The 20934-nt window shown below is 48.0% G+C and overlaps 1 protein-coding gene across 1 annotated transcript in view; it reads right to left on the bottom strand.

The window, feature by feature from the left end:
• The window catches only part of LOC118594654 (mitogen-activated protein kinase 4-like), a 158449-nt gene that overhangs the window by 67594 nt on the left and 69921 nt on the right, over positions 1 to 20934 (bottom strand). The window lies entirely within an intron of this gene.

Below are 20934 nucleotides of genomic sequence, written 5' to 3' on the forward strand. Positions count from 1 at the left end.
ATAGGTGGCAGAAACACACACACAGAACTACAAGAAAACTCTCCTGCCGCTCACAGAAAAGGGGCTGGTGTGGAGAGCCTTGATCTTTTTTATGACAGGGACACTGGGGACCTAACTGCTTGAAGCAGTTGGCCACATCTGACTTGATAGCTCCCCTCTGGTGGCTGTTAACTCAAATTGCAGATACTGATAAGCAAAAAACCCTCCAACTCCTAGCCAGGTCAACTCAGAACTCTGAAGTAAGGCAACATAGTGACTTCAGGAGTGTGACACGTTTCCCAAGTGTACAGAGTTCATGGGTACACAAAGATTGAATTTTGTGTTTGGTGCAGAGGGAACCTGGCTAGTCTCCTCAATTCTTAATTCCCACCTCATCTAAGTCTCACACAGTGCAGGGTCCCACGTGAGCACACTTTCCCATTTGAACTCTACAAATAATAAATGAAGCAAAACAACCATGAACTTCATGCTCTGAAATTATAGTGTATGTGTGTGTGTGGCATACAGATGCTCAGACTAGTAAATAATCAGATCCCCACTGAGCCCGTGCATGCAGGCACACATCTGTGCATGTGCACAACAGAGGTTGAACCCAGGTGCCTTCTTCAATGACTTCCCCACCTTATCTTCTGAGGCATAGTCTCTTACTGATCCTGGAGCTCCCTGCTTTGGCTAGAGTGGCTAGCCAGCAAGCCATAAGGACCCTCCTGCCTCTGTTCCCCCAGCTCTGGGGTTACAGGCTTTTATGTGGGTGCTGGGTAGCCGAACTTAGGTTTTCATGCTTGTGTGGCAAGAACATTATGGAAGGGGCCGTCTCCTGGGTTGTGCATCACTCCCCACCCAGTGCCCTCTGAGGATTCCTGAACAAGGAAATTAGCCAGGGCTCAGGAACACAGTATATGCTTAGTTCTACAGCTGTCCCCTGTTCTGGCTGGCTACTGGCCAGCAGTTCCTCACACCTGAAGGAGATGGGCTCTGCTGACAGCCTGTCAAATTTACAGCAGTTCCTCTCTGAAGCTTTGATTGCGCCCAGAGGCAAAATAGCCACAGAGTTAACAAAACTTCAGACTTGGGAACAGTCTGAGCAGACAAGCCCCATTGTCTTTAGCTGCAGACAGTACTGATCTCCTTGGCTCACGTAACCAGGAGTCACCTTTATTGGGTAGGGCCAGGCTACTAAGTATTCTACTGAGCCAATCCACTAGTGACTGACACCTGAACCCCTGCCCCCTATCCGTGTCCCCAAATGCCAAGAGCATGCCCTCTGAGGCTGCTTCTGACCCACGTTCTCACTTCTCAGGTGACCCAAGTTCTCAGGTGAGACTTTGTGGGCGCTGGCTCAGTGGTGCCGCCAGCACAGAGACAGACACTTGTCTAAAGGAATACCCTTCACTGGTATGCAGATAGATTCCTGAGACACTTACCCACCAGGGTGCTGAGATAAGACACAAAGCCACAGTCTGTGCATAGTAAAGTCCTCCTGGACACCTAACTCAGGGAAACATCCCCCTATACACACACACACACACACACACACACACTGTCTTCCTTCTATCCCCATTCCAGCCAAGCTAGATGATACCACCTGAGCTGGAGCGTCTTGCAGTTCCACGGTTGGGCCTCATTGGTCCCCAAGGGTACTGCAGAGGGAGCTAAATAGGAACATCTCTCTATGAGGAGATGTCCAAGCCTCCTCCCCTTTCCAGCTCCTGCTGGGTGGTAAACAGAGATCGGAATCGCTCAGGGGAGGACTGGTTGGCAATCAGGGCTGCAATGCAGATAATCCATGAGTCATTAAGAAGGTCTTCATTTATTTTTAAATTCTTTCCTCTTCCTGCACCCTGGGGGTGGGGTGGGGGACTCTCTTCTTTGTCCTGTTTCTTTCTCAGTCTCTTCCCAACACAGTCAGCTAAAGCACATGGGAAACATGTCAACCTTGGGAAGACTCCATTCAAGCAACACTATTTTCATCCTGGGGGTCTAAACAGATCATTTTTAATTCTCGCCTGGCTTCTTCGACTGTGCCTTTCAGATTTTTCCGCACATTTCCTGGATGATGGGCCACCTTTCCCTGTCTATGAGAGTAGGTTCTTCTTACCATGAGCCCTAACCATGCAGACAAGTCCATTGTCCTGCACTTGAACTTTGACCCTCTTCAGTATCATCTGCCACTCCAATATCGCCTCTCACAATTTCAACACCCCATACAGGTGGCCTTCAATCAAGTATTCCCACCCGAGTTTCCTGTCACTCATCTCTTCCTAAACTGCGACACTGTCTACATTTCTTTCTCTAGTTCCTCTGTAATATCTACCGCAAACCCACTTCTATTCTCCACAGGCAGTTTGTTAGGAAGCGTCCTCTCTGTTCACTGCTGGCATGAGATGCCAAGAAGCAGGGCTATTCGCCCCCAGAGAGGGGCAGATGGCACTTAGATGTGTCCCTGGGTAGTAGAGAAGGTTCCGCGGCAAAGACCGGTCATCTCCATGAGGAGGTAGAAGCTGGAGCTGCTCAGAACAGATATGATTTCAAACCGAAGGACATGGCATTCACTGTACGAGACAGAAAGGTCAAGCTATTCAGCTGCGCTCAGATGGCAGGCAGCAAGACGAATGTGTGTAGCTCCCTCAAGGGCAGCGCAGGCTCCCACAGTTCCATAGCAAACACCGCGCAATGAACCCAGAAATAAAAACCCCGAGCCCAGGCCTCCTAACAGTGGAACCCCAGCTTTTGCCTGGTTTCTTGCAGACAGCCCCCCAGAATTCCAGTGAGCTATTCTCTCACTATGTAGCATGTTAACAGATGGAGGCAAACCAGAGGTGAAGTGGTACATGCCACCTGTCTCTTTCTGGGATTCCTGGGGCTCTGGTTTACAAACGGGCTTTGGGAAATCTAAATTTAGACTCACCCTTCTGCCTGCTCAGCGTCTCCCACACCTCACGCTGTTGACTTCAGCAGGAAAGACCTCCTATGAGGCACTGACCTTTCAAAGCTACTGATTCCTTCCTTCTCCCAAACACCCCCAAAAACCTGTAGTCAGTTCTCAGATGGGGCGGAAGTTTCAGACAGACAGACAGACAGACAGACCACACAATCTCAGGTGAAACAGTTTATGTCACACACACACACACACACACACACACACACACACACACACACACACACACAGGCCTCACTGACTCCAGGGTTCTTGAGGGAAGATTTTTATAAAGGGCTAACCTGTTTTTGTGGCCAGACTTCCACCCAGTGAGCTGACTACTCACAGAGGTCCTACCTGGTGTCACCTCTAGCTGACACTGGCCACCTACCCAGGTCACTGGTGCTTCCTCAATATGAGTAGAAACCACGTCTGGTTTAGCCATGGAGAAGGTATCTCTACCCTGGGTCTTTAAGTCTCCGTACTATGGACATTTGAGTCCAGGTCACTGTCAGCAGGGCCCCTCCTGAGCACTGGCCTCTGCCCACGCCATGGCAGTAATACTCTGCAGTGTCTCCAAACACTGACCATGGGGCTGTTGCCCACTGGAAAGATTCAACAGAGGCAGCTTAGTATTAGGAGGCCATCCAGTGCCTGACTCAGTGTCTCTCACAGGGTGTCAGTCATACTTTCTGGAGTCACGTGAAGACTTGCTGGGTTTAAAGTCTCTACCAGGCTCACCAATGTAATCTATATGGTTTCTGTTCAGGGTCAGCAGCTCCCTCCTTGTTTTGTGGGGCAATTATTATTACTGTGTATATGCATGCATGATGTCACGTGACTGCAGGAACACTTGTATGGCATGCGTGTAAAGGTCAGATGACTCTGTGGAGTCAGTTCTCTCCTTCCACCTTTTCGTGGGATCTGGACATTGAACTCATGTTGTCAGGTTTGGTGTCAAGTGCCTTTACCCACTGAGCCATCTCACCTGTCCTAAGGTTTAACCTTGGTCTAACCCACCTCATATAAACGACACTCCCCAGTTGCCAAGACAACCTCATTCAGCCCCTAAAATCTTAGAGGGCAACTGTACTTCTCAACCCCAAATCCAATGAAAACCCTGAATCCAGAACAGTTGTAATGTGATTTCCACTGGGCAGAAATTGACATTGGGTGATCACAGGGTCAACTCCTGAACAATCAGCTTTAAAGAAACGCTTTTTGGCGTGCGAAAAACCTTCCTCTCAAAGGAGCAAGAGACCTGTCTGTGGACACAGCTGTAGAGGAATTGATGTTGGTATAGCGGCAGTCATCTGAGATGATGTGTGGTAAAGTCAGAGGATCAAACCCAGCACACTAGGAGTGGCAGATGAGCAGCGGAGCTTGTTGACAACCACAAGTAGCTAGCCACATCTATGGGTACCCAACTACAGCTGATGGTCGAGTCTATGAACCCACTCTAACTGCAGACAGTGTACCTGGGACACAGCCATACCATCTGCCACGGGTTGCAGTTCCCTTACCAAGTTTCCTAAGAATGTGCTCATGGGGAACCCAAGAAAGGAGATGACGCCTGTTGTTCTTCTCTCTGAGTAGGAGTTAAGAATAAAGCAACAGAGGGCTTAATAAAATGTTTGCTTAAGGAACATCAGACCTGTGGCAGGGTCACTTCCCATAAAAGAGTACATTGGAGCCTGCAGGCTTTGCTTCTTTCTTTCTTTCTTTCTTTCTTTCTTTCTTTCTTTCTTTCTTTCTTTCTTTCTTTCTTTCTTTCTCTCTCTCTCTCTCTCTCTCTCTCTCTCTCTCTCTCTCCTTCTCCTTCTCCTCCTTCTCCTTCTCCTTCTCCTCCTTCTCCTTCTCCTTCTCCTTCTCCTTCTTCTTCTTATTTTGGTTTTTGGAGACAGGGTTTTACTATGTAGCTCTGGCTGTCCTGGAAACTCACTATGTAGACCAGCCTGGCTTTGAACTCACAGAGATCCACTTGCTTCTGCCTCCTGAGTGCTGGGATTGAAGGTATGTGATACCATTTCTTTTTTGAGAACATCACATAACCATCCAGGGAAACAAAGACCTTCCAGAACTTTCAACACACTGAAATAGCAGGGGGAGAAATTCCAGTGGCTTCGTGGTAGCTCCAGCCCCGATCTGGTGGAAGCTGAGGAAACGGAACCGTCTGGGCTTCCTTACATGAAGTGTGGGTGTTGGTTTCCATGGAAACAGTGCCAGCAGTGGAGAGACACCTGCCCAGCCTGAGCCTGGAAATATGACTTCTAGGATATGCCAGAGAGGTGGCGTACATTGCAGTGGTTCAGTTCTGACTTCAGGGGACTCCTGCACTTAATTTTTGTAGATTAATTGCAAAACTACCCATTTTCTCTCTCGAAAGAAAATCTACAAGAATAGAAACTAGAGATTTCTTTCTTTTGGGGTGTGGGGCGGGGAGTATGACATGGGGTCTTGCTATGTGGCTCAAGGTGTCCTTGAACTCATGATACTCTGACTTCATCCTTCTGAGTGCTGGGGTTACAGGTGCATGCCACCATGTCCAGTTAAAGATGGCAGCTCCTTTAAAAATCTAACAGTGCCATGGTGACTTTGGCTGCTAGTCGGCGAGGTCTGTTTGAGGCTGGCTTTGTTGGACTGTGTTCTGAAGGGAAACCAGGACATCCCGGTGCCTCTGCAATTCCTTGGGGCTCCACTGCTTTCCCTGAGTTTGGAGCTTACTCTGTGAGGCCACGTGCAACACACAGGCCTGGGAAGGCCCAGAGTTTGCACCTGACCTTTCCTACCAAACTCTGGGGACCTTCAATAGGATCACATCCTCTTGACCCAGAGCCCAGGGCAAGATGTGCAAAGGCTGGGTAACCACAGGAGTCAGCATGACCTTGATTCCAGAGCAGAAAAGGCAAATGCATCTGTGCGCTCCTTTTACGCCAGCCTGTGCCCGCGGCAGACATTAACCACCAATCCTTACCCTTCCTTGTGCGGTGAGCCAGGAATGAGTAGGAATCACCTGCACTTTTGTAGCACCTAGAGGCAGAATATTCACTTTTCTCCAAGGGAAACCAAAATGAGCTGAGGGAGAAAAAAAAAAAAAGCCTGATGGTGGGAAACCAGTGTCACCTGGACACTGTCCCTCAGCTCTTTGTTTTCGAAAGCAAGGGCAGTCATCAGGCCACTGCTCACTGCATTCACCTTGTTCACCTTGTTTTTCCTCCTCTGAGGGTTCCTCATCTGACAGTTGGTCACTTCTCTCTCTTCCCTACATCTTGTGCATTATGGACCAATGGCCTCCCAAGGGTCCTGACCATCAGGACCAAGAGGCTTGTGTGTGTAGAATGCTGTTCAAAAATCATACTGTCCCAAGAGACATGACATTCCTTGGGTCTCCGATAGAGTGAGAGGTAAAATGAAAAGGCACATAGCAGCATGTCTTCTGTCCGGCTTTCTCTGGCACATGGTCCCGACTCTAGTTTTACAACCTTTTCTATAAAGATGTTAACAGAGGGCAGGAAAGTGGGTGTGTCGGGTGTGTAAGAACACAGCCGGTAAAGACAGGCTTGCCGATAGACTCCTCCCTGTAGATGCCACCCCAGCTGAGTATCTCAGCATGTGCTGGAAGACAGGTGCAGGTAACATAACCTGAAGATTGCTTCAGGCTCCTCCCTCCAACCCCCTCCCAAAAGAGGCTCAAAGCAGGCTCAATGGCAGGTGGGATGCTACTCACTGATTGCCATATGAAGGCCACTGCAATTGGAGGGGTGCAGAGATGTGTCCAAGTCATAAGAAAAGGCAACACTGACCGTAGAGCCGGGCTGGGGTACCGTGGAAGGTCTGAGGTATGATACACTGAGTTGTGCCTCTGATTGGTGCGTTTTTCTCGGGGAAATTTGCTGATGGCCTTTATTCTTCTTGTGAATAGGTGAGGCAAGTGGTTGTTTCCCTTCCCCAGAGAAGAGACCTTTGCTGTGGAGAGCTCATAGGTAGTAGAGGACTAGAATCCAGTCCTCCTGGCTTCCAGCCCCCATATTTACTCAATGAGATTCAGGAATGGCCTAGGAATTGTTGCGTTCTTACTCAAATTGCCAGAATGCCACAATGGTTACTTGTGGACAGGCAGATGCAATTGCTGGGAGGAGGAACACTTCCCTCTGCTCTAGGATTAGTTCCTTTGGCCTCTGAGTGCACCCCTGTAAATGATTAGGCTGCACGGGAAGAGCAGGGACAGCCATGAGCATGCATTAGCTGGGTAACAGGCAGTGAGTCTGGCTAGTGGGGAGTCAGCAGTCTATGAAATTTAAAAGGACTGAGTCCAGCACGTGAATCAGGTATGGCCTGGAAAAGTCTCATGTGTGATTGAATCATCTGTGGGAAAGGAAGGAATTTTGATTAACCATGGGGCTAGGTGGGGAAACTGAGGCTCAGAGAAGAGAAAGGACTCTCTCTAGGTATTTGTGCGATTTTTCTCTAGGGAGAGGCAAACACTTGGACATCTCTTCATTTCAGATGGCAGAGCAAAGTCTAGCTGGTGAACCAGAGGACAGTTGGTGATTCAAGATTGGTTCATCACTAAAAAGACCACCCTATGGTCGGGCGGTGGTGGCGCACGCCTTTAATCCCAGCACTCGGGAGGCAGAGCCAGGCAGATCTCTGTGAGTTCAAGGCCAGCCTGGTCTACAGAGTGAGATCCAGGAAAGGCGCAAAGCTACACAGAGAAACCCTGTCTCAAAAAACAAACAAACAAAAAAAGACCACCTGGCCTGGGTGGGGGCACACAGAAGCTGAATCTCTAGAGCACCCTGCCCTGGCTCCACTCAGGGCCTCCATCCCTCATCAGTTGTTTGCCATTTACATAACCCTGGAGAAGGCCCTTCACACGCTCAAGGCTTCCAAGTCTTAGGAACCTTGCTCCAACTTCCAAGAGGGAATGCGTCAATTCTGAGGAAATGGCCACAGGACACCAGGTCACTCATATGGCAGGACCCGACTCTGCACAGCTGCCTGTGTGCAGAGAGGCCCATCCAGGCATCCTATAGCCTTTGGATGACCATAACCATCAGGATATTGTCCATATTCCCAAAGAGGATGTGTGGAGCTGATGCCCGGCGATGCACCTGGTACTTGGGCCAGGCCAGGATCTGATGGTTAAAGTTAGCTCCATATTATCTCAGCCAGGTAGAAAAAGGCTCTCTCCTCCCCTTGGGTGTAACAGAGACAGTGGATGACTCAGAGGTGTGGACAGTCTTTACACTACACACATCTACAGGAATCCACCCAATCAGAGTCCTGGTGATACAAACCAGCTTGTGGGTCTAGTGTTAGAGAAGAGCAACCAGAGGGAGAACCGAGATCAGGAAAGGGGGGCTGGGGTTGGGAGGAAAGACTATGGAAGCCTTATCCCCACACCCAGGGCAGCTGTCTCCTTTCCTGAGTCACCCAACTGTCACCGGCACTTGGTGTCTACCCCTATCCCCACCTCTCAGGAGCCTCTGCTACACCCTGATAAAGTCCTCGTGGCAGAAGACCCTGGGGCCTTGACATAGCTAGCAGCAACAGCATCCTTGTGCTACAGTCCTTAGTCTGAACAGTTCTCCCTGGCTCCCTGCCCCCATGATGGAGGGTGTTAGCTGCGAATACAGGATGGGACTAGCACCCAGGGCCAGGCTGATGTCCCAGCTAGTGCAGCGGAAAGTCTGTCCAGCAGTGGGCAGGAAGGCGACACATAGAACATTCTCTTCACCTCTTCCTGTCCACCTGTTCCAGGTAAAGAACTTGGGAGTTAACAAATCTTGAAAACCAGCCCGAGCTAGGCTCTGTTGCTTTGATATGATCTGGAGCCCCCATGCACCAGGAAGGCTAGACGAGTCACGTATAGCAGGGGGTAGCCTAGGAAGGTTCAAAGCCACCCCAGGCTGTGTATAGACCCTACTTCCTTCTAAGCTGTCCTCACCAGTGCCATGGGATCAGGCAACTTGGGGCCTGAAGGAGAAGGTACAGCGGTGGGCTTCTGCATCATGGCCAGAGCTGCCCCCAGAACATGAAGGAAGCAGGGTAAGGTGGTGGTAGGCAGTCAAAGAACAGCGAGAAGCCACCTCTCCAGAACTGGTCCTGTTTCACCTCGGGCGAGCTGAGCACAGTTCTGCTCACTGGGGAATGCAGAAGGGACAGAGACCTGAGTGAGATGACTTCTGGTTGAAAGAGGGCTGGCTGCCTTTAGAACCAGCGTTTATTTTACCACTAAGGAAATAATTTTCCTTTTTCTGCTAGTGATGCACATTGTGTCCAGTTCTGAAGCTCAAACAGCAAACCAGGATTTCACATGTGTACAGGCAGAGGCTCACATTCCCCTGGCTCTAGGGGCCAGACGTCCCCTGCTCCTTTGAGTGGGCAGCAAAGGCAGGAAAGCCCTGGTGCCTGTGCCTAGACCAGTGGTTCTCAGTCTTCCTAATGCTACAATCCTTCAATATAGTTTTGTCGTGTGGTGGTGATCTCCATAAAATTATTTTCGTTGCTACTTCATAACTGTAATTTTGCTATTCTTATGAATTTTTTTTTGAGCTGAGGATCAAACCCAGGGCCTTGTGCTTGCTAGGCAAGTGCTCTACCACTGAGCTAAATTTCCAACCATGAATCTTAATGTAAACATTTTTGGAGAAAGATGTTTGTCAAGTTGGGTCACGGCCCATAGGTTGAGAAACACTGGCCTAGAGCCTCCCCTAGCTTAAAATTCTACCTCTTTCACCTCTGCCCAAGGCACCTCACAAGGCTGTGACCCAGGGAGCCACGGGGCTAGGGTATCTCTCATCGTCGAATCTGCTTCTGCTACCTCTTGTCACCACGGCCACAGCAGAGTAGAGAACCATTCCTTTCTGCTTCCTTGGAACAGAAACACTAGGATCAATGGCATCCTTTGATGCGCAGGTTTAGAGTAAGCCCCCACAGCTCTTTCTCTCTGCCATCTCCTGCTACCCCCCCCCCCCCCACACACACATACACTTCCTCTTCCTGTTTTATTTCCGAATGACATCTGGTCTTCTCACTCCCCGACTGTAACATTTTTTTGCATTAGCTTTCCACTACAGAGGCTCAGGCTTGAGCTCCTCAGGGGTCACAGCACCCCCACTTAGACCTGTGTCTGTGTATCCCTCAATTCTAACCTCACTGCGAACTGCATGGCATGGCCTCACAGGCTGGAGTGATTGTCCTTACCACACCCCTAGAATGTGAAACACCGTCCCCATGTGACTCTGTGCCTGAAGTCACTGTCACCTTCCAGGATCGATGCTTCCTTCTTGTTCACAGTGAACACACCTGCGACAGCTAGCCCACAGGCCTCTATTTCTCAGCCGGGTTTCCTTCCCTTAGACGGAGAATCCCAAGAAAAGTGGAGTGGCCACTTGACCCTCATGTGCCCAGCTGTGGACCGCTCCTGGCACAATAAAAGGCAGGTCTACATGAAAACGCAGGGTAGGTTTGGGGCTAGGACCCGAGAATGGAAAATTCTTGGAAGAAGGGCCCCGGGGAGTGGATTTTGAAGGAACATCTCTTGGAGGGTGTGATTTGCCCGGGGAGCCACAGTCAGTAACATGGGGCGGTAACATGGGTGTGAAGGCCGAAGGGGAGCAGTGTGAGAGCAGCGAGGTGCTGGGGTGGACTTGGAGATCACAGCAGGCAGGCTGTCGAACCGGCAGGTCAGAAGTCCACCCAAGCCACACCAAACCTAGGGAACAGCCATCTTGTGCAGTTCCCGCTTCCTCTTTGCTTCTCTGGCTGTCAGATCACACGCCGGCAAGCTCAGGCTGCTAAATGCGGGTTGTTTCCAGGATGGAAGACACACTGCCCCTCAGAGTCCCTTTTCTATCTTCCTCCTTCAGGCGCAGCCACAGCGCGAGAAACCACACAGTTCACGAACCATTCAGAGTCAGGCCTCTTCACAAATGGTTTTGCTCAGTCCTTCTGGAAGTCTCAGCGGTCGTAGACAGCTCGTTTTATTGTTTGGTAACCCCACAGACAGCAGCAATAAAAGTCAAATGAAAACGCGTTTGCAAAGCAACTTTCTACTGTCCAAAGCACTGGCCCGTAGTGCTAGTTAATATTTAATATTTCCATGCAATATTTATGTAACATCCCTATGTTCCAGGCCGCGGGGATTCGGGTGCAAATAAAGCAGGCATAGTCCTTTGCCCCTGTGAAGCTTACAGTTCAGGGGTGGAGAGGCTGATGTGGCGCAAAGATTGGCTGGAGCTCAACGGTGATGCATTTCTGACTGGAAACCCCGCAGTGCTGGGAGGTGAGTTAACAAGAAGACCAATTACTTTGGGGAACAATGGCAGACATCTGAAGAGGTGACATTTAAGTCGAGACTTGCAAAGTGAATCCGGGCTGAGCGGTGGAGTGCACTTGGGGCAGGAGGTCAGTAGCATGACCTTGAGAAGTAAGCCCGATGCTGGAGGGAGAGAGAAGGCTGGTGGGCTGGCCCCTGAGAGCCATAGGTGGATAAATGAGGTCAGGGAGAAGGTCAGCCTGGGTCAAGAGGCTGATTGATTTGACTGAATGAATGCTATGTGATTCTGCGTTAGGAGAGCCTGAACAAGAGGCGTCAAGCCCTCTGTCCTTTGAGAAAAAGGAGGTCTGATGGCATCAGGAATCCCTAGGGAAAGAGGTCACTGGAGGACCTGAGGACAGTCCTTGCACAAGCCTGTCCTCTGTGGTTTCATCTCAATCTTACAAATGGAGAAGCTGAGGCACAGACTGGTTGAGCAGTTTGCTCAAGTACATAGAGCTGGAAAGGGGCAGAGAAGTCTTCTGGCACTTAAATACTAGGACCTGACTTGTCAGCTATTATGTGAATTAAATGCCCCAGGTTCTGTTGGGGGCACAAAGGTCCTTGCTCCCACAGATCACTGGGGAAACCAGGAATGTTAAACACACAGGGACCTCTCCTCAATGGAGGAGGTATAATACCTGTTTTCCTGCCCAGAAGGCTGGAAGTGGATTTTGTTAAAGACCTTTTTGCTATCTGTGGAGGCAGACCTCACTCAAATTCCCCAGATTTTTCCAGACTCTTCCTTCCCTAGATGGTCACCCTTCCTTAAGGGAGATGTCACATGTATTTTATGACCTGCTGACTTCTATGTTATTGGTCAGAGATAGATTAGATAGACATATGCTATTGGTCAGAGATAGATTAGACAGACTCCAAGCCTTTTAGCTATTTACAGAACACACCCTCACAGTCACGTGTACTTTGTAAAGGAGTTTCTATGTAGTCACACCTTAAGCTTTACTGTATACCTGGAATTGGATGGATTGTTGCCTGGAAACCCTTTCTCAAATTGTACTGTGTCTGAAATCTGCTGACAATGAACTAACTGCCTGGCATTAGACTCCCCAGAGTCTGATCCAGGTTGACGACATCAATCTGCACCAGATTTTCATTCTTATCTCTTCCTGAGGTCCGCTTCCCTCCTATGACAACTGCAGCTCCCCTTCAAGTTTCTAGGGGCTGCCCTGTCAGCCAAACAACCGTTCTAAGGGACATGACCAACTTGTGAGTGGTCAGTGCCCATGCCAGAGACTGTCCTTCTCCTGCTGTACCTACTTTTGAAACTGGGACCACAATCGGATTTCAAATAGAGAGGTAACTGGCAACCACAGCCACAGGTAAGGGCCTAGACACAGTGTTTAATAACCATACACAGTCCATCGCAAATACGTTCCCCGCTCTTCTCCGACTCCAATCCAGCAACACCATCTCTCAAGCTGGAGCATGTGCGGTGCATGGGAAACTCCTAGGGCCGTTTTGAAGCACATTCTTCTCCTGCCTTTGATCAAGATGCTTTAGTACCTGGCAGAGAGCTCCCTTACCTGCCTGCAGCGTGTCCTTAGCCAGGTCTACCTTCCATGACTCCACCTCCCATTCTTTCCCAGCCTCCAGTCCTCTCTTCCCTTCCCCTGACATCTTCCCCAAAGGCAGTGAACTCACACCCTGTCCCCAATTCCTCACGAGACATTTGGCCTCAGAAAGGCTCCAGAGGAGGACAGAAAGCAAGCGTGGGCAAGGATACAAATGGTGAAAATGAAGAGCCTATCAGCTTGGTTCCGGAGTGCCCTCTGTTCTTTTCTTCCTCCGACGGTCCCTGCTCTTCCTCCTTTTAAAATGTGTCTACTCTTCCCTTTGTCCTAACCTTGGTAAGACTGGAGTTCAACTGACATGCCAGGGTTCCTTTCCTAGGGGATCTATAATTTCCACTTTAATTCTATGAAAATCTATGCCTTGGTTATGAAAGGCTGAGCATCATCTGGGCTATTTGGGAATGATGTTTCTGGCAACTTAAAAGATTATATCCTGGGCTTCAGGAGAAAGAAAAGGAAGATACTGGAGCCCTTCCAGAGGGTAGGGTAGAGGATAATGTTACTGGAGTAGTGCATCAGGTCCCTGGATTGCTGGGTGACACTCTCCCAGTGGCAGGCCACTCTGAGGCATCAACTGGCATGTCCTAAGAGTTCGGAACTCTTCTGATGCCTAGACAAGTATGACTCTGTTCCCAGGGATCTTTGCCACTCAGTGTTTCCAATTTGACAGTCACCTCCTCCTCCTACCTCCATGCTCCTCCTACAAGATCAACCAATGGCAGCTCTCCCGTCTCCCCCAACATCCCCAGGTGTTGCTTCCAGAAGAAGCTGTTACCAAGGCAACCCACCATAGGCCTTACTCAACACGATGGAGTTCTTCCGCCTTCCTCCCTCTTCACAACCACATGGAAGTCATCTAAGCAAGCACTCCCCTTCAACATGCAGAAATTCCAAGTCTTGGTGTCAATCCTACTAGGTAGGAGCTCCAAAAGTGGAGATGTAGCATAGATGTGCTGAGCTATGGCTGGTCAGGCCTGGGTCTCCCTCCACATGGTAACAGGGGTGTCATCTATGGAGATGACAGGAAGGAAATGACCACAGGACAACAGGTTTCCATGCTTCAGAAAGGGAAGAGTTCAGAGTCTCAGTCCAGAGTACAGTGTGGTCAGTTGAAGCTGGGTGTGGTATCAGCTGGGATGGTGCTGTCAGCCCCCTTCCCTCCCCCCACACCTCCGTGAGACACAGGCTGGGCTAAGAAGGTAGAGGGGCTAAGATGGCAGGATTAACGGACTACAGTTTCCTTCCCCAACACCGGCCTCCCTGAGGAGAAAAGCAGCGTTTTCTCCCTGCTCATGCTCATCTTCTCTAAACCCCAGGTGGAAGGCAGGAAATGTTGGTGAGAGTTGCCATGAGCAATGAAGAATGGGCGGAGACTTAGAAAACAATTCAGTGGCTAGGGAGATGGTTCAGCCAGCAAGGTGCTGGCTGGGTAAGCCTGAGGAGCTAGGTTTGATCTTCTTTGTAGGAAGCCCGGTATTAGTGGCATACACATCTAACTCCAGCATGTGGGAGGCAGAGATCCTGACTGCGTGTCTGTGTTAAGGTCAGTGGAAGACATGACCTCAATCATCCTTCTGCAAGACCACCCACACCATGCCTTGTAAGCAAGGAGAGGCTATTAGGAGCCAAAACTAAACAAGCTAAGGGTCTGAGCCCAAGCTGCCTTCCAGGTCAGCTGCTGTGACTCGACCAAGGACCCAGATATGGTCCTTGGATATGCATCTTGCACATGGGACCCATTTCCTGGAGCACTGGGTCCCCAGCCTGTTAACACATAGCTGGCTGGGCCTGCTAAGGCTCCTGGTTCAGTGGACTTGGGGTGACACCTGAGAATCTGCATCCCCAAGTTCCTAGGTGAGGCCAGCACTGCTGGTCCAGGGACAGACTTTAAAAACTACTAATTGAGGGGGCTTAAAGAAGAAAGGTGATGGGATAGTGGACTCAGGTGCACACATGCACACACACACACACACACCTCTTTCTTGTCTCAAGAATGCAGAGACAGCTACTGAGGGGACTGAGTACTGAAGGCCTTTAGTCTCTCCATGACGGTTCAAGTTTGAGTTGGGCTACCAATGACTCCCACGGTCTCCTGCATGCTATTAACCACAGGGACCATCCAGGCTTGGACCACTGTAGAGCCAGAGCCCAATTACCATGTTCCCTGTTCAGCCAGACCATGGGCAAGATCTATGACTCAGTGTTGTTGAACTCCTGGTAAATTAAGATAATTAAATGATAGGCATTCGTTGTTTAGGGTGCTGCCCTGGGTTTATATTTGAGGATGAAGCTACTCTTGAAGAAAATTGGTTGCCCTGGTAAGCCTTGGGCTTGGGCAATTTCTTGGAATTTTATTTTACTTAGTATATCTGTGTGGTCATTATATAACATGAGACACAGAAAGCTGGCAGAACCCATACACCAGCCAAGTTTTTCTAAGCCAGTACTTTGTAGTTTAATTTAGAATGATCAATTGAGCAGTCACCCAAACTCTATTTCTTAAAATTCCCTGGGGTGGAATTCTTCGGCTCGGCGCTTGGTGCGTAGGCCGGCTTTCAGAGTCTTCAAGTAAATTTCCTCTTCCTAAATATCCAATAATATGCTTCTGCTGACAAGCAACAGCAGCCATATAGTGAAGAAAATAATTAGCAAATTCATTAATTGGGATTCCATTTGCACTTCTTCTACAAGAGTTACCATTTGCTTAGTATAATTATAAATCCCCTGCCTTTTACTGAAACCATGAACGGTCTTCAGTACATACTGCTATGTTTGCAGAACCAAATACATTTTGTTTTGTACATAGAAAAATTTATATAGTGTGATGTCTGAAGGTTCTCAGATGCCACAGTTGAACAATTTAAAACAACAAAATCTTATAGGAAATACACACACTGCAACAGATATTACAGACTATGCTACTTAGCATACACACTTTCAGTTATGTAATTATCAAATCAGCCAATGACAACACTGAACCTAGATTATTTCTACACATTACTGAGAAAAACCCTTATTTTTCTAACAACAGATTAGGTTATGACAGGTGTCATAACAATTTTCATTTAAAAAATTTCACATCAAAAATCTCAAGTTATTTTTAAGCTAAAAGACAGCAGCACAACACTGAAGAATCAAATAAACACATGATTGAAATTGAGAACATATGAGTGTTACTTTCAAAAGACATAACCATATAATTTGTAAAGTTCAACTCTGATCTGTGTAACAGCAGGGCAGCTTTGAACACGAGTTGCAAACTACAGATCGTTATGAATCTCTTCACAGATGGGAAATGGGCTCAAGAAAGGTAGCGGGGCCAAGTCCAAATCCCAGTGAGGCTAGTGCCGGTGTGGGACCAAAGCCAGTATCTCCCGTCAGAAGCCAGCCTACACTGTATGCTCCAGGTTTCTGAGACACCAAGTGAAAGTGAGAGGGAGCAAGAGAGGGGGCGTGGGAAAGGAAGGGAGAAGAGAAAAAGGTAAAGAGGAGAGAGAAGGGTCGGGACGTCGATACTGTTTGAAAAGAGATGCTTCAGGCCTTCGTGGGTCAGGAATGGAAGGTTGTTGTGTGATTTTAAGTGTTATAAACAGGAGTTATCACTAAAAACCCCTCCAGCACCCCCACCCCACTGTCAGATAAGAAATGTAGTAAATGCTGTGTATGGTGGCATATGCACTTAATCCCAGTGCTTTTAAGAGAGGAGCATCATAGATCTGAAGCTAGCCTGGGTTACATAAGTGAGAGCCTTCCTCAAGTAATAGACAAAGTAGCTGAATGTGAAGAGTTCAGCCTTTCTCACTTCCCTGCTTGACAACACACTACGCTCACAAAGCCACTGCAGGCACAGCCACAGAGAAGAGTCTTCTTAGAGCACAGACTGTGTATGAAAAGGGGAGATGACAGATTCCTGTCTTGGAACAAAACCAGTCTGGCTCAGGTTTAAAGGTTTCTGTTTCTCTAGTTCGTTCCCATTGGCAGTCAATGAGCTTGGCAGAGGCCCTTGGGGAATTACTTCCCTTTCGTCAAGGCTGCTCACTTTTACCCACAGGCCAGACTGAGCTGCCTTCTCCATTCCTCAGGTTTCTGGAACAACCGGGTCATTTCAGGTCTGGGTGCCCAGGCACTCCGTGCAGATGGAGGAGGTAGCTGTTCTCTCCCTGTCTACCTGGACCCTTCACAGCATTCCCAGATCGTGCCCCGAGCACCTTCCTCCCCGGTGCGGTCTGCGGATGAGCAGAGGGTCTTGAGGCCTGGCTCTGCCTTCTCCTGCTGTAGACCTTGGTGTAGACGGTTCTGCACCTCTGAGCCTTACCTTCCGTTTGGAAGAAAGGAGATCATTGGAGCCAACTTCCTGGGTGGTGTAAAAGTGGAAGGTCATGTACTAAGGACTGTGCGTGGTGCTGGGCATGTGCAGGCACCCAGGCAGGGGCAGCTGCTTATACTCCATGGAGCCAATGTGCTGCTTACTTCTTGGTTCTTCCTTCCAGAACGTCCCAGTGTCTCTCCACAGTCACTGCTCTATAGGTTAGAGCTTCCTGACTCACCAGTGCTCCCTTCTCCCAGTCTCTCAGCTCCTTCTGCATGGCTCGCTTCTAACCTGCTGTGACTCTGGGAAGGTCTCCCAGGAGGGAAAGTGAAGCCTGGCTGGAAACACAGAAACCTATGGGGTGGGGGCACAGTGGCATTTGGCAGCCCCGAGACACCCATTTGTTGCTATTTGTTTTTAAAGTGTTCTGACGCCTCCCCTAGCCAGCTGAAAGGAGAAGAGGAGGCTGGTCATTCAGGAGGGTAAAGCCATTTCTGAAAATCAAGCTAATGTCCTTAGGTAAATACGCAATCCAAGTTTGAAGGGCTGCAACATACCATAATATTTTTCTAAGACTTCAAGGCATCCAGTGGACTGTAAACCATGCCATGAGCCATCAAAAGTAAGTTTTATTTTTTTTCCGTTCTAGAAATAGCTGCCAAGCAGACAGATTCCACCCCATGTCAGTTACATGTTGCTAGCAGTGCCTCAAACCCCACCACTGCCCAAGAATAGAAGAACGGATATGAAGTTAGAACTCGCAGCAGGATGGGGCTCAAGATGCTCTTAAAACTGTACAGAACCCACTTGTCAGGGACTGAACTGTGTCTCCCAAGTTTCCGTCGGAGCCCTTAGATTGTCTAAGTACCTTAGACTGTGACTATATTTGGAGACAAGACATTTAAAAAAATAATTAAGGTAAGTGGGGTCGTTAGTGAGATCCCAGCCTGGCAGGATAATTGTCCTTACAAGAAGAGATAATGCCACCAACAAGGAGCAGAGTAAGGGGTGGCCACAGGGGGCCCAGAAAGACAGCTATCTCTAAGTCAAGGTTAGGACTGTGGAAGAAACTATCATTGCTGGTTCAGACCTGGGAGGAAATAAATCTACTGCTCAGTGGCCCAGGCTGTGACATTTTGCTATAGTGTTCCAAGCAGGCTCTGCACCTTGCTGCAGGACTTTCTCATTCTGCATGTAGGGAACAGGTACTCAGAAGTAGCCTGGCAGGCCACACAGCTAACTAGCAGAGTTGGACCGCTAACCTTTGACTCTAAATCTTGTTTTCTGTCGTCTACACGAGTGACTTGGCCGAGGGTTGGTTCTTCTAGCCCATCTCCATTCCGTTGTGTCAACCACCGACTCTCCACCAGGGGTTCAGTGGCCAGTGGGACTCAGGTAGCTGATTATTCGCTCTTCTCTCTGTCCTCTGTTGTGATCTTTTCAGACTACTTGCTGGAACCCTTCCTCCTACCCCACCTCCACTCCCTGGGGCTCTGCACATTGGTGCGGACCCCCGGCACCATATTTTTTTTGGAGGCCCCAATCACCCTTTCCCAGCTCATCTCCATTCCATCACCCGCTGACCCACAGAAGCACTCTCTCCCAGGGACCCCAGAGCCATCACATTAGCCTAAGATCCATAGAGGGCAACAGCAACCAAAGAAGGGAACACCACCCAACAAAGGCAAGACTACATGCCGACACCAAGAAACACCCCAAGCATCGTAACTCCAGACACCTAGATCCCAACACAAAAGCACAACCGTGAACAGCCAAGACAGCATGCTTCCACAAGGAGCCAGAGACCCTTGGCTGTAGGCCCTGAGCAATGCAACAGAGCAAAGCCCAAGACAAGCTTTTGAAACAGCAGTTAGGGATACGTTCAAGGACCTTAAGGAGGCTATGAATCAATCCCTTAATGAAATCTGTGAAAACATAGTTCAGGGAAAACCATTCAAGACATGAAAACAGAGATTAACAAGGAAAAAAAAAAAAACAAAGAAAACACAAACTGAGGTAAAACTGGAAACAAAATATGTAGGGTGTCAAATAAAATCCTCAGAGGTGAGTCTCACCAGCAGATTAGAAGGCGAGAGAGAGAGAGAGAGAGAGAGAGAGAGAGAGAGAGAGAGACCCGCAGGCACTGAAGACAAGGTAGCTGGATGGAAGAAAACGTTAAATCTAAGAGAATCCTGGGACAGAACATCCAGAAAATCTGGGACACCATGAAAGGACCAAATTGATGAATAGGCACAAGACGCATAAGGAACACCAAATAGATAGGACCAGGAAAAAAATTCCCCACAACACATATTTCTTTTAGCAAAATAGAAGGATATAAACTTAACACAAAAAATGACAGACTGAGAAGGAAATCAGGAAAAAAAAAAATCTTTCACAATAGTCTCAACACAAACACACACACACAAACACACACACACCCCTTCAGTTAACTCTAAGCAAGCAAGTGAAAGACTTGGATAATAAAAACTTTAAGATTTTAAAGAACAAAATTGAGGAAGATATCAGAAGATGGAAAGATCTCCTCTGCTCATGGATTAATAGGGTTAATAAACTGAAAATGGCCATCCTGCCACAAGCAATCTACAAATTCAATGCAGTCCTCATCAAAATCCCAATCCAATTATTTATAGACATTGAAAAACCAATTTTCAACTTCATATGGAAACACACAAAATTCAGGATAGATAAACAATCCTGATTAATGAAAGAACTGCAGAGGTAGTATCCCTCCCAGTTTCCAGAGGTATTACAAAGCTATAATAATAAACACAGTGTGGTACTTGCATAAAAACATATTCACTGACAAATGGAATCACACTGAAGACCCAGCTGTAAGTCCACATACCTATGAACACCTGATTTTTGACAATGAAATAAAAAAAATACACACTGGAAGAAAGATAGCATCTTAAAGAAAGAGTGCTGGTCAACCTGGATGTCTCGGTAGAAGACTGAGAACATGGATCCATATTTATCACCCTGGGAAAAACTCAAGTCCAAATGGATCAAGGATATCAACTTAAGACCAGATACCCTAAACCTCATAGAAAGGAAAGTGGGGACTAGCCTTGAACTCATTGGCACAGACTAAGGTTTTCTAAACAGGACATCAATAGCACAGGCACTAAAAACGATTAATAAATGGGACTTCATGAAACTGAAAAGCTTCCCTATGGCAAAGGATACCATCAGCCTACAGAGTGGGAAAAAAATCTTTACCAATGAAACATCTGATAGAGGGTTAGTATCTGGAATATATAAAGAACTAAAAAACTGAGCATCAAGAAAACAAATAATCGAATTAAAAAGTGGAATACAAAACTAAGCAAAGAGTTCTCAAAAGATGAAACAACAAACGGCTGAGAAACACTTCAAGAAATGTTCAACACCCTAAGCCATCAAGGAAATGCAAGTAAAAACTACTTGGAGATTTCATCTTATAGCAGTCAGAAGGGCCAAGATCAATCAAATAAATGACAGCTCATGCTGGTGAGGATGCAGAGAAAGGGGAACACTCATCCATTGCTGGTGGTTATGAAAACTTATAAGCCACTATGGAAACCAGTGTGGTGGTTTCTCAGAAACCTGGGAATTGATCTACCTCAAGATCCAGCTAGAAAACAATTATGGTGAGTTAACCTCAGAGAGGGAAAAAAACTCTCAAATACTGAATTTTTCTCTCTTACATGTTTATGTTAGCTTTTAAGCCTTTAATTCTATAACCCGAGTAACCACAAAGGTTAGGTTTCTAGTAAGGGCCTGGGGGGGG

Source organism: Onychomys torridus, chromosome 13 (assembly GCF_903995425.1).
Source record: "Onychomys torridus chromosome 13, mOncTor1.1, whole genome shotgun sequence".
Classification (NCBI taxonomy): Eukaryota; Metazoa; Chordata; class Mammalia; order Rodentia; family Cricetidae; genus Onychomys; species Onychomys torridus.